Below are 11669 nucleotides of genomic sequence, written 5' to 3' on the forward strand. Positions count from 1 at the left end.
ATAATAGACCTTTGTGTTATATCACTGCCTTAACTTTTTAAGATGTGTTTATCAATGAGGGGGGGGGGGGCATCAATGCATGGGGTAGTTTATAAAAGACTTAAAGAGGTAAAAAATTATCATGGTGAATTAGCAATTCTTGCATTAAAACATCTCACAGCAAGACACTTCCCATTTCAAATATTTTGTAATTTCCTGTCTAAATATCTAATTTATACAAGTTAAAATAAGCATACACACCTATTATTCAAATGAATTTCCTGTCAGAAAAAGAAACAATCTATGGAAGTGCAAAGTTTTTATTTTTGGTTGAACGTATGTTTAACTGTAAATTATACTTTTAATAGTTGGTTGACTACTTTATTTGAATAATGGTTCATTGTATATATTCACATGCGAGAAAAATATAGGTATATTAAGAAGTTACAGTTTAATAAGTACATTTTCACATAACAGTACGTCTTTCTCTTGAAAATAATTTATCTATGAAACTGTAGAATTTAAAGCAATTTCGAAGGAATTAAAAAAAACAACAACACAGCGTACAAAAATGTTCCATGATAATTGTTGTAATTGATAATAATTGATGATGTTACAAGGACGTATCCTTTTTAGTTATACGTCCTTGGATGTTATGATAAATAAGTTTGTTTTTATTGCAATATGTATGTTTATCTCTGAACCGTTGTATCTTATGGTTTGTGAAAAACAAGATGATGCTATTTCCCCTTTTCTATTCTCGATTTTTTTAGTCAGGAATGTTCTTCCTGTAGATTGTTTTTCGGATAAAAAGGGTGTTGATAGATTATTTTTTTTTTTTGTAAATATGAAAAAGCCGGTGATTTCAGAGATACAAAATGTATATCCAAGAAAGATAAACAAACGGACTTCCGTGTTCAACAAAAAGTTATAAGATTATTGTTATGTACATACACAATTTGGTTATCAGAAAAGCTCTCTCTATATTTATATATATATATACAATACATGTACACAATAAATAAATTATATAAACGCCTAAACAAGTGTACACAACAACTCCAAATACAAAAAAATGTATATATATATACGGGTATTATCAACTTTCAATCCATTCTAACCCGATATCTTCCTTTCTATATATGTAGTGTTGGTTTATCGTGGATTTTGTTTGACATTTAGGTCGGAGGTCCACTTTGTCTATACACGTTAAGTAATCGAACAGCTTAATGCTGTGTCGAAATTTTCATATATATCCAAAGATTACTGTTTGAGGTCTTTAAACAAGCCTATGATGTATTGTATTTGAAATTTAAAAAAAGTACAAACCCATTCATTCAACAATTGAATGCTCCTTTTTTTGTAAATTCATTGGGGTGTAAAGTGTTGACCGAAGTACATTTTGTATGGAGCGCTTCATTCTAAAAATGTGCGCACGGTCAACGCTTTTACAACCCTGTGAAATTACTAAAAGAAGCTTCAATACTTATAATTTCGCTATGATCATGAATAATCGATTTTTATTATTTATTTATTTATTTACGGCCTAACCTGTGTACTTTTAGTGATAGCACGTGTCATCATGAATGTTAAACTTCATTGTCTTCATTGGGATATGAAGGTGAATTTTTGTATGACACACAAGCGTTGTTATCTAATCAAAAATCGGATTCTTCTGAAACCTAAATTAAGGTTTATGACCTCTTATGTAGCCATTTTTGTACGAACTTTTAAACTTCAATAGTATCAAAACTACAAATATAATGAATAAGAGAGACTCGGCCATTTTGTACATATACCATGGCAAGGGGAAACTTGATGCAAAGCATTATTATTTACTGTTTTATTGCATTTAATAGAAAAAGTGGACTTTGTGGCAAATAAATCAAGATTTTTATAGAAAATCCACAGCCTTTCATACAGAGATTTTTGTTAAAAAATATTGAATCATAGATTACTCACTTGCTTTTCTATGATGTGCTAGCGTTTATTGTTTACAAAAAGTTCTAAGCAACCTGTAAATTCCAAAACACCTCGTGCTGAGTCACTAAAGTCGAGCGCACCCTAAAAGGTGTACTTGATTTGGTCCATATTTATATTTGTTTTAACCAATAACTACATTGCTAAACTTGTTTTAAGGAAATCAATGCTAGCACTGCATGCAATAATCCTATATCTATCAGTCACCAAATTGCCAAATATGAGAGTACAAGAATAAAGGCTGTGGATTTTCCATAAAATTTCCATATGTTTAGCATTGAATCAACTCAAGGGTACATATCCTAAATGTAACCTTCTCCAATTAAGGTTCAGCAGTGAGGACAGAAACCGACTTGAGACCATTTATTAATTCAAGCAGGTGGTCCGTTATCTCAGATTTGAAGTATCTCTTCTAGACCGACTGGGTTTGAAACCCAAAGATGTTTTTTCTTCAAAATGTTATCGAATGTATATTCTTCGGCTATCGATATCTTTACATATAATGTTTTGCAATTTTCGGTACATGCTGTATTATAGTATTAAGCATTGCTTTGGTTTTCGTCCAAGTTTGCAAACTAATCAATGCACTGTTTCAGTGATATGTTTTTTTAATTCACGCTATGTTTGAATGAGAGTAAGCATACTCAGCGCTAGAGTAACTTAGCGCAATGTTTGGTCGGATTTTCATTCTATAAAGTGATATTTCGGATAAACGTCAACATGTTAATGGTTTTAGAAATACGTATTATCTTCTTGGTGTAGCTTATCAATTTGATGAAAAAGGGAACACCAAAAAGATCATAGCAGCAACCTGATTTTTAAGCGATTTTTAAGCCTATAGTATTTGATTTATATTTGTTCTCAGAACTAACTATGATTTGCTATTATCTTGACACAAAGAAATATAAAAATGAATGTATTTAACTATATTATTCATGAAGGTATTTTTTGGTAAATAAATGTAATGAACATGACAAAACCATATAATTTATAACATAAATTGGTCGAGTTAGTTTAACCTTGCACTATAGGTCAGTAACCGACCGTTCATTCCAGGTCAGTGGTCCCTTTAAAAAAGAAAAAAAAAAACTGGTACGCGTTTGTAGCTATCATTTATTTCTTTGTTGATCATAAGAAGGACAAAATCCATGAAAACAGTATAGATATCTGTTTACACTTTCTTAAAGGAAGGATACAATTCATTTCATGAGATGAGAGGAATACGGTTTATTCTGCATATTTGAACTTCACATAACGACCGTGAGACTACTGTAAGATTTCCACTAAGTATATAAAAAAAAAGATGTGGTATGATTGCCAATGAGACAACTCTCCACAAGAGACCAAATGACACAGAAATTTACATGCAATTTTAGGTCACCATACGGCCTTCAAACATGAGCAAAACTCATACCTAATAGTCAGCTATAAAGAGCCATAAAACAATTCAAACGAGAAAACAAACGGCCTCATTAATGACATTAATGATAAAAAAAAAAAGAACGAAAAATAAATATGTATCACATCAACAAACTACAACTACTGAATAACAGGCTCCTTACTTAGGACAATCAACATACATACAAAATGTGGAATGTGGCGGGGTTAAACATGTTAGCGGGATCCCAACCCAACTTAAGTTCACATTTTCAATGTAAGAGCTGTAATGTACATGTTGACAAACTTAAGAGGTCCATGTTTTGAGATGCGATTATATTACCTTCAACACTGACAACAAAGTAAAAAGAGCAAACATAATTGACAATTTTACTCTATATATAAATATTCCATACTGGAAATATGAACTTGAAATATACACGGAAAAAAATGTATGTACACCATACTGCAGAGATTATAAGCGTAGAATATAAAACACCCATATAAATATATTTATACTTTATTAACACAAAATCAAAACGTATAAAACATCTTTGTTTTTTGTTACAGACAACAAATTTATTGGTGTACGAGGTGTTTTGACGACGTTGAAAGACTGTTCTAGTATCTTTGATGAAGTTTGTTATCAGTCCATTTCAGAATCTTCAAACTATTATGATTCGTTAGTGGAAAGCCTGCAAATAAATTTGTTTGATTTCTTATATAAAGTATTGTCGTTGTTGTTGTTATACAAGTCTTTTGAAATTGATATACATTTTTGCATACAAGTATATAATTGTGGCCTTCCATAGACAACGCTGTTGTTCCAAAACTGGGCAAAAGGAGGATAACTCTAATTCACAAAATTAGTTGACGCAATAGTGAACATTTCAGTACTTCTACAATAAGAGCACGATCTTTCAATTTAAACAGTGGATAGTATAATCAATAGCTTAATCTTCGAAACTCCTGACAGTATATTTGACGAGTCAGAATTTAACCGATTCATTGAAATCAGAGACTGCATATTAGACACTGGTGTCCTTCAACGGTTCAACAATCTGATATGTCCTAGCCATATCTTGTCTTTCTTAGTTCAAACAGGTATATTATTAAATACAATGGTCTCTGGTTCCAATAAAATAAATAAACTTCATTGAGTTAAAATGAAATTGTTTTCACAAACTCAAGTTATAATATTTCTGATATCGGAATGGGATTTTTAGATAAGGATGAATAGGAGAAAAAATACTTTGGATTTAGCAAGCAGATTTCAGAAAGGAAATACAAAGACATCTTTTTACAAAAATGATATTTTCAATACCAATAGATCGAAACGCTGGACGGCTACTATTTTATTTTGTTACTAAATCAATTGACACTTTTAATCAATTTCCGCTGAAGAAGACGAAAACCACTTGGATTGTGGTAAGAGTTGATATGAAGGAATGCATATGTACTTGACGTTACGCACGGTACTGTATTCGGTCTATGTTTCATTTGACAATTTCTTGATGCATAAATAGGACAACACCAGACTGACACTCATATCGACGTCCTTTTCTCAACTCGACGTCCATAGGACGTCACATTATCTATTGAAGATCTTTTATCTTGTATACCTCAAATCAAATATTTTCAAACAGAGTGAACACGCTGAAATGTCTTTCCTGCTTTACTTATTTTCAATTTATATTGTAAGTCTGCAATATGAAGGTTTTCTACTACAAGTTTAAACTACACTGACTCAACATTATCAGTGATATATTCTTTGAAAACGGGTTAAGGGTTATTTGAGCACTACCAGATAGACATGTTCACCTTACAATAATTTCATGCACCAAATTTAGTGTTCTTTTTATGTCCCACCTACGATAGTATAGGGGCACTATATGTTTTCTGGACTGTGCGTCCGTTAGTCGGTCCGTCTGTACGGCTTCAGGTTAAAGTTTTTGGTCAACATAGAAAAGAAGATGTGGTATGATTGCTTATGGTCAAGGTACTTTTTGATGAAGTTAAAGTCCAATCAACTTCAAACTTGATACTCATGTTTCCTGTGCCGATATGGTCTTTCTAATTTTAATGCCAAATTAGATTTTTTACCCCAATTTTATGGTCTACTGAACATGGCAAATGATAGTGCAAGTGGGGCATCCGTGTACTTTTGACACATTCTTGTTTATTATAGTACATGAGAAACGGAACAAACAACACAAGCATATAACATTAACCAATGGATAAACCATAAAAATGAGGTCAAGGTAATATAAACCAAGCCATATAAATGTGTACACCTTACATTCAGGGGACAGAATCAATTTGCGCCAATGGCAGTTTTGAAAAGGTATTAATTGCGCCACTCTCTTTTATTTTGATGGTATTAATTGCGCCAATAAATAAAATGAAATTGCGCCACATTTACCTGTAAATATTTTTTACTTATATCATACCTGCACATGTTTTACCTATAGCATACATGTACTATTATTAAAATTTCCACTAAAGATTTAATTGAACACTCATCAAATTTAAGAAAACTCACCAAAAAATAAATTGTTTAGTAATAGAATATTTTTCACGAGTCAAGAGTGTCTGATATACCATCAAGAAAATAGAGTCTGATAGAGGAAAAACCGGTCATCATTGTTGAAGAACACAAAATTCCGTCAGGCATTTACAAGTACAGAAAACTGGAGAAATAAGGTGGAGATGTGACAGTTAAGGAAAACTGGAGAAATAAGGTGGAGATGTACAGTTAAGTCGTGTTGTGCTAGGTTTTTCACAGATGAATCGTGTACAATTATTTCGAATGGAGAATTAGATTATATGTCATGAAACAAAAGTCCAGAAACAAGAACGTCAAATTTTGAGAATTGCGTGCGAAAGAAAAGCAACCGATATGTTGCCAGAGCGACTTTCTAAAATAAAAAAAATTCAGAGCTCTTCAAAAGAAAATTTAGAAAAGAAAGATTTAAGATATGTGCGTCAGTCAATGTATATAGAGAAAATAAAACTGCATCGGGCTCAACCTAAAGGTCAAGCAGAATTTCACAGAATATTGGATGATATTGGTGTTGTTACAAACAAAGATGATGACTTTGTATTGTCACGTGTAACGAGCCAGAAAGCGGGATAATTTTATGAGGATGATTACTTTATTGGCGCAAATGATACCTATAGTTTTGAAAATTAGGTGGCGCAAAAGAAGTATTGGCGCAATTAAGTTGTGGCGCAAATGAGTTACTTTTTGGCGCAAAAAGATATCGCCCCATTCAGGCCATACACCAACTATAGTTGACCGATTCGTTATAGAACATAAGGGTAAAATGCAGTTTTAGGCTTATAACTCAAAAACCAAAGCATTAAGAGCAAATCTGACATGCGGTAAAATTGTTTATTAGGTCAAGATCTATCTACCCTGAAATTTTCAGATGAATCTGACAACCTGTTGTTGGGTTGCTGCCCCTGAAGTGGTAATTTTAAGGAAATTTTGCTGTTTTTCGTTATTATCTATAATACTAAAATTACGAGGTCCAATTTGTCAGCCGTCATCGGGTAAAAACGACAAATCAAAGAATTCAACTCTATATATAACTAATATAGGACAATGGTGTAGATTAAAAATTACACCACTCCAGACCCTTTTGTTTTCCACATAATTAATATTGCCAATAATCAACAAGTTCCGGGTCTAATCCGATACCGATACCAATAGTATATTCACCTGTTAGCTATTACCTTATCCACTGTGTATCATCGCCACCGGAAATTGGGTACTAACGAAGCGGAGAGAAATAGAAAAAAAAGTAAACAAGTTAAGAATTCATTCAATTTAAAGCATTTCCACTCATTTGATGAGGGTGCCGCTTAAGAAATGATTTCCTGATATACAATTCTTTAAATTATTAGGCAGATAAGTACAAAATTGATACAAGATTTTGTGTAATACTCCAAAACTTGCCACTTAGTACCGGAAATTTCGAGGTCGATCGTCCTCTGTCGCCCCATTCTCAAGATATTGAACTGTTTTTCATTATTTTTCCAGACACGTTTTTAGATTATTATAGTGTGGCATCATATTTACTGAAATTTGTTGTCAAAAACATGTTTTTTAAAGAATATGGACAAAAACATTGTTTGTTTGTTGTACGGCGAATTGCAGGACGTTGTACGGCGAATTGCAAAATAACAACTTTTGTCTGTACGGCGTCTTGCAATATATTATAATTTTAAGAGGAAATCAATCACTGTTTAAATAATATCAAGTGACGATATTTTGTTGATATCAAAGTTTTACAGGCTTACAAATATACAAAATGTTTTACTTATCAAATATTATTAAATATATGCCGTTAATTCAGTTCAGAAGGCCTCGTTGCGTACCGCTTTTCGATTTTGTACAAAAAGTTTTTTTTTCAACCATATTATCCTAAATACATTTATATATCGTTATACTACTAACGACTGTTGTCTTATTTGTTGTTAGGTTGAATTGTGTAAGTTCAATAAAATAAACCGTCCATTCATCTTTTGTTGGTGCTAGCTTTTTTTTAAAGATAAAAACAGTGGAGATGTATGATAGCAAATAAGATAACTATCCATCAGGATAAAATAAAGTGTATGCTATCGTACGGTCTTCAAAAACGAAAACTCGTACCTTATAGTCGGCTATAAAAAGCACCGTGCGACAGAAAAATATGGAAGGACTCAACAAGAAAACTAACGGCCTAACTTATATACAGTGTAACAAAACAATTTATGAAAACAACAAATAAGATAGAGATGAAGCAACGACAACCACCGAACCACAGGATCGAGAATTCGGACAGACAAAATTAAGAAAATACTTTGTTTTCATCGAAAGTAAGGAAAAACAAATCGTGAATTGCATTTCGAATTAATTTTCTTGTCAGTTTCGTTTTGAAAATATATAATTTATATACATCTTAAATGCTGTCAAGCAAATGGTATTTCTATCCATTTTATCTAATGCATAATTAGATAGGGGAAAGGGGGTCCGTTGACAAGTTAACAACAACTCGATTTTGGCAAAAACAGTTAACAACAAGTTTTAAATATTGATAAGAGTTAACTTTAATTACCATTTTTTCCAAACGAACCCAAAAGCAATGAAAAGGGGAAGTGCATAATTATCTTCAATGTATTCAAAAGTTTGAAAACCACTGTACAAAGTCGCAAAAATGCCAAGCTCCATAAGGAATCTTTTATAAAGCTGACTAATTTTCAGAAGACACACGCAAGTACCAATTTTTTTTATTGACACATGGACAGACAATTGAACGGATGGAAAAGCAGACGGAGTGATCGACTCCAAGAAAAAGGACTATGTCATGAATAATCGAAAATGCTTCAAACAGCAAAAGGGAGGCTTCTTCTGGTTATGTATATTGTTGAGTAAATGTTTTATGCCAATCAGTCGTAGTAAACTTGGGTTATCGTCATGACGTAGGAAAGTGTAACAAACAGTTAGAATGAGTGAATACTATAGGGCGTGAACATTTTTTTTTTTTTTTATGGCGGGAGCTCTTTTAAATTATGGTTACATCTCAGTCAGGGTATTCATACGACTCATTGCTTACATGATTTTATTAAAAGGAATTACGAAGGTTTACTCATTTTTATTTTAAATCATCAAAACCGAAGGTAACATGTAAGGTGTCACAAGTTGAAGCGCTCTTTCATCTCCAAGTCCCAATTAAGAACTCTGAGCTGATATAAAAAAGCCTTGGTCCATCTTTACATTTCTGAAGTCTTAGACTAGCAAATTTGACATCAATTTAAGAACCAAGTCCTCATTTTTCGGCCTCTTCTACCAGGCCACACTGTTCAGTTATTTTACGAATTGCAAAATGAAAAGGTACTTTATTTTTCACGATTCCGTTCAGGTACTCAGGGTCAATATAACTTATCAAACATTCCACATACTTCTGACTTATTTTCATCATAGAACTGACCAGGGTTTTAGCTGGATAAGAAGTGGCCTTTCCTTTTAACGTTTTTGATACATAACAAATAGAAGGCAGATATAACTACATTGGTTAGACGTATAAAGAGGGGTATGAGATATTCCTAAACATGTTTAACACTGCCGCATTTGTTGCACCTGCATGACCCAACTTGAGTCTGTAACCTTTGCTACATTTGTATATAGTCTTGTATTTATTTCATTTTTTAAATTTTGGTTCATTTATATGTTTCAAGAAACAAACATTGAACTTCTACCCTCTTTTTGTAGTTAAATGATTGATCACTTAGGAGACAGCTTCGGGTATGTCAATACACAGTTACAGGTTTAGTTTCGCATTATACAGCCATGGTGAATTTTCTAAATATGAAAGTTTTTGTACAATTGAATTGATTTTTAGATAGTTGAATAATAATATAGCCTTCCTAGTGCGTTTATATGAACATTTAGATTGTTTTTAACATGTTTTAGAAGCCATTTTTCAGTTTGAACGTCCATACGTTCATATCCGTACCGCCATAGATTTAAAAATTTTGTATTGTTTTTCAACAATGATTTGATGCTCGATCTTTTCAATTCAATTTTATGGGAAAAAAACCCAGCAGAAATGCATATATTTTTTTTACCTTTTGATAGATATATGTCTATGGTTTCCGGAAAGGTTTCACTCTTATTGATTGACATTTTCCTTTGGACCAAATTTTTGAGATCTTTGTGACATGTTCAACCCCTATCTTGCAATATTTGGTATCAAATAAATGCTGATTGTTGCCATGGTTACACAAAAAAAGATTATATTTAACCATTATTACTATTGGAAATCAAATCTATGGACGATTCTCTTTCCATAAATATACACATGCATAACTCAAATAGTAAGCCTTATTTATTAGGAAGGAAGGGAAAGAGGGTGTTTAAAAATTATGAGTGTCAATTCTAAGTTTTTTCCTATCTGTGAATTGACACCCCATCCTAGTGCATAATCTTCTCGTTGCGTTGGGTAGTTTCTTCTATTTGGTCGGGCTTCTGTTTCTTCGACATTTTCCTCATTTCCATTCTCAATTTTATCAAGGATTTACTATACTCAAAGATTTTTTACTTTGCGGAAGCAACGTAAAAAAAGGAATGGACAGCAAATTTTCATGTGATTCTTGTAAATTACAGTTAAGATCAGTTAACAGAGAAAATAATGTCAAAAACAGTGAACACTTTAAGTATTAAGTAACAGATAACTGGAATCTCAATTTCAAATAAACAGTTAACAACATTGCAAATTTTAACAAAACAGATTACAGACAGTGGGTCGAAAACAGTTAAGGGTTTTTAAATTTATCAGTCAAATAACAGTTTTAAACAAATTAAAACCTTGAAAAATACATATACAGTTAAACATAAAGGGTAACCCCCACCCACCCCTTAGATATTTGACTTTAATACTTTATTTTCTTTCAAAGGACGGTAAATAACTATTCTAAAATTAGCAAGTTGCCATACAGTTGAAAACAAGTTGCCATACAGTAAATTTGTCAACACGAACAAGTTGCCGTACACTAGACTTTATTTTTCATAGTCTATATTCTTTAAAATACACCTTTTTGACAACAAATTTCAGTAAATATGATGCCACACTATAATAATCTAAAAACGTGTCTAGAAAAATAATGAAAAACAGTTCAATATCTTGAGAATGGGGCGACAGAGGACGATCGACCTCGAAATTTTCCGGTACTAAGTGGCAAGTTTTGGAGTATTACACAAAATCTTGTTTCAATTTTGTACTTATCTGCCTAATAATTTAAAGAATTGTATATCAGAAAATCATTTCTTAAGCGGCACCCTCATCAAATGAGTGGAAATGCTTTAAATTGAATGAATTCTTAACTTGTTTACTTTTTTTTCTATTTCTCTCCGCTTCGTTAGTACCCAATTTCCGGTGGCGATGATACACAGTGTTATCTGTACGTTCCGCATTTGACAGGCGCACCACCAAACGGTGTATTTGGGATTTTGCTATATACACGGGTCATAATCACTACTAAAGTCAATCATTGTCAAATTGTTCCCTATTGTAGCTTTATTCAGCAATCAGCAAGACTTTCTAAGATAACTAATATAGGACAATGCTGTTGATAAAAAAATACCCCATTCCTGGATAGCCTGGACCTTTTGTTTTCCAAATAATTAATATTTCCAATAATTGATAAGTTCCAGGTCGACGGGTTCAAACAGAAAGATTTGAAAGCAGAGAAAACTGTGTATCTTATAATCGACATGACTTTATCAGATGACAATACTAATTACTAAAATAAGGCTTAGGCATAGTTATATACTTTAATTCAGTCACGGA

General features: G+C 32.4%; 1 protein-coding gene across 1 annotated transcript in view; it reads right to left on the reverse strand.

Annotated features, from left to right (window-relative positions):
• The window catches only part of LOC139525275 (histidine-rich glycoprotein-like), a 29131-nt gene extending 27075 nt beyond the window's left edge, over positions 1-2056 (reverse strand). The window contains exon 1 of the mRNA XM_071320491.1: positions 1942-2056. The gene's annotated coding sequence lies outside the window, so the exon portion shown is untranslated. The remainder of the gene's footprint in view (positions 1-1941) is intronic.
• Positions 2057-11669: the final 9613 nt, after the last annotated feature.

This window comes from Mytilus edulis, chromosome 1 (genome assembly GCF_963676685.1).
Source record: "Mytilus edulis chromosome 1, xbMytEdul2.2, whole genome shotgun sequence".
NCBI lineage: Eukaryota > Metazoa > Mollusca > Bivalvia > Mytilida > Mytilidae > Mytilus > Mytilus edulis.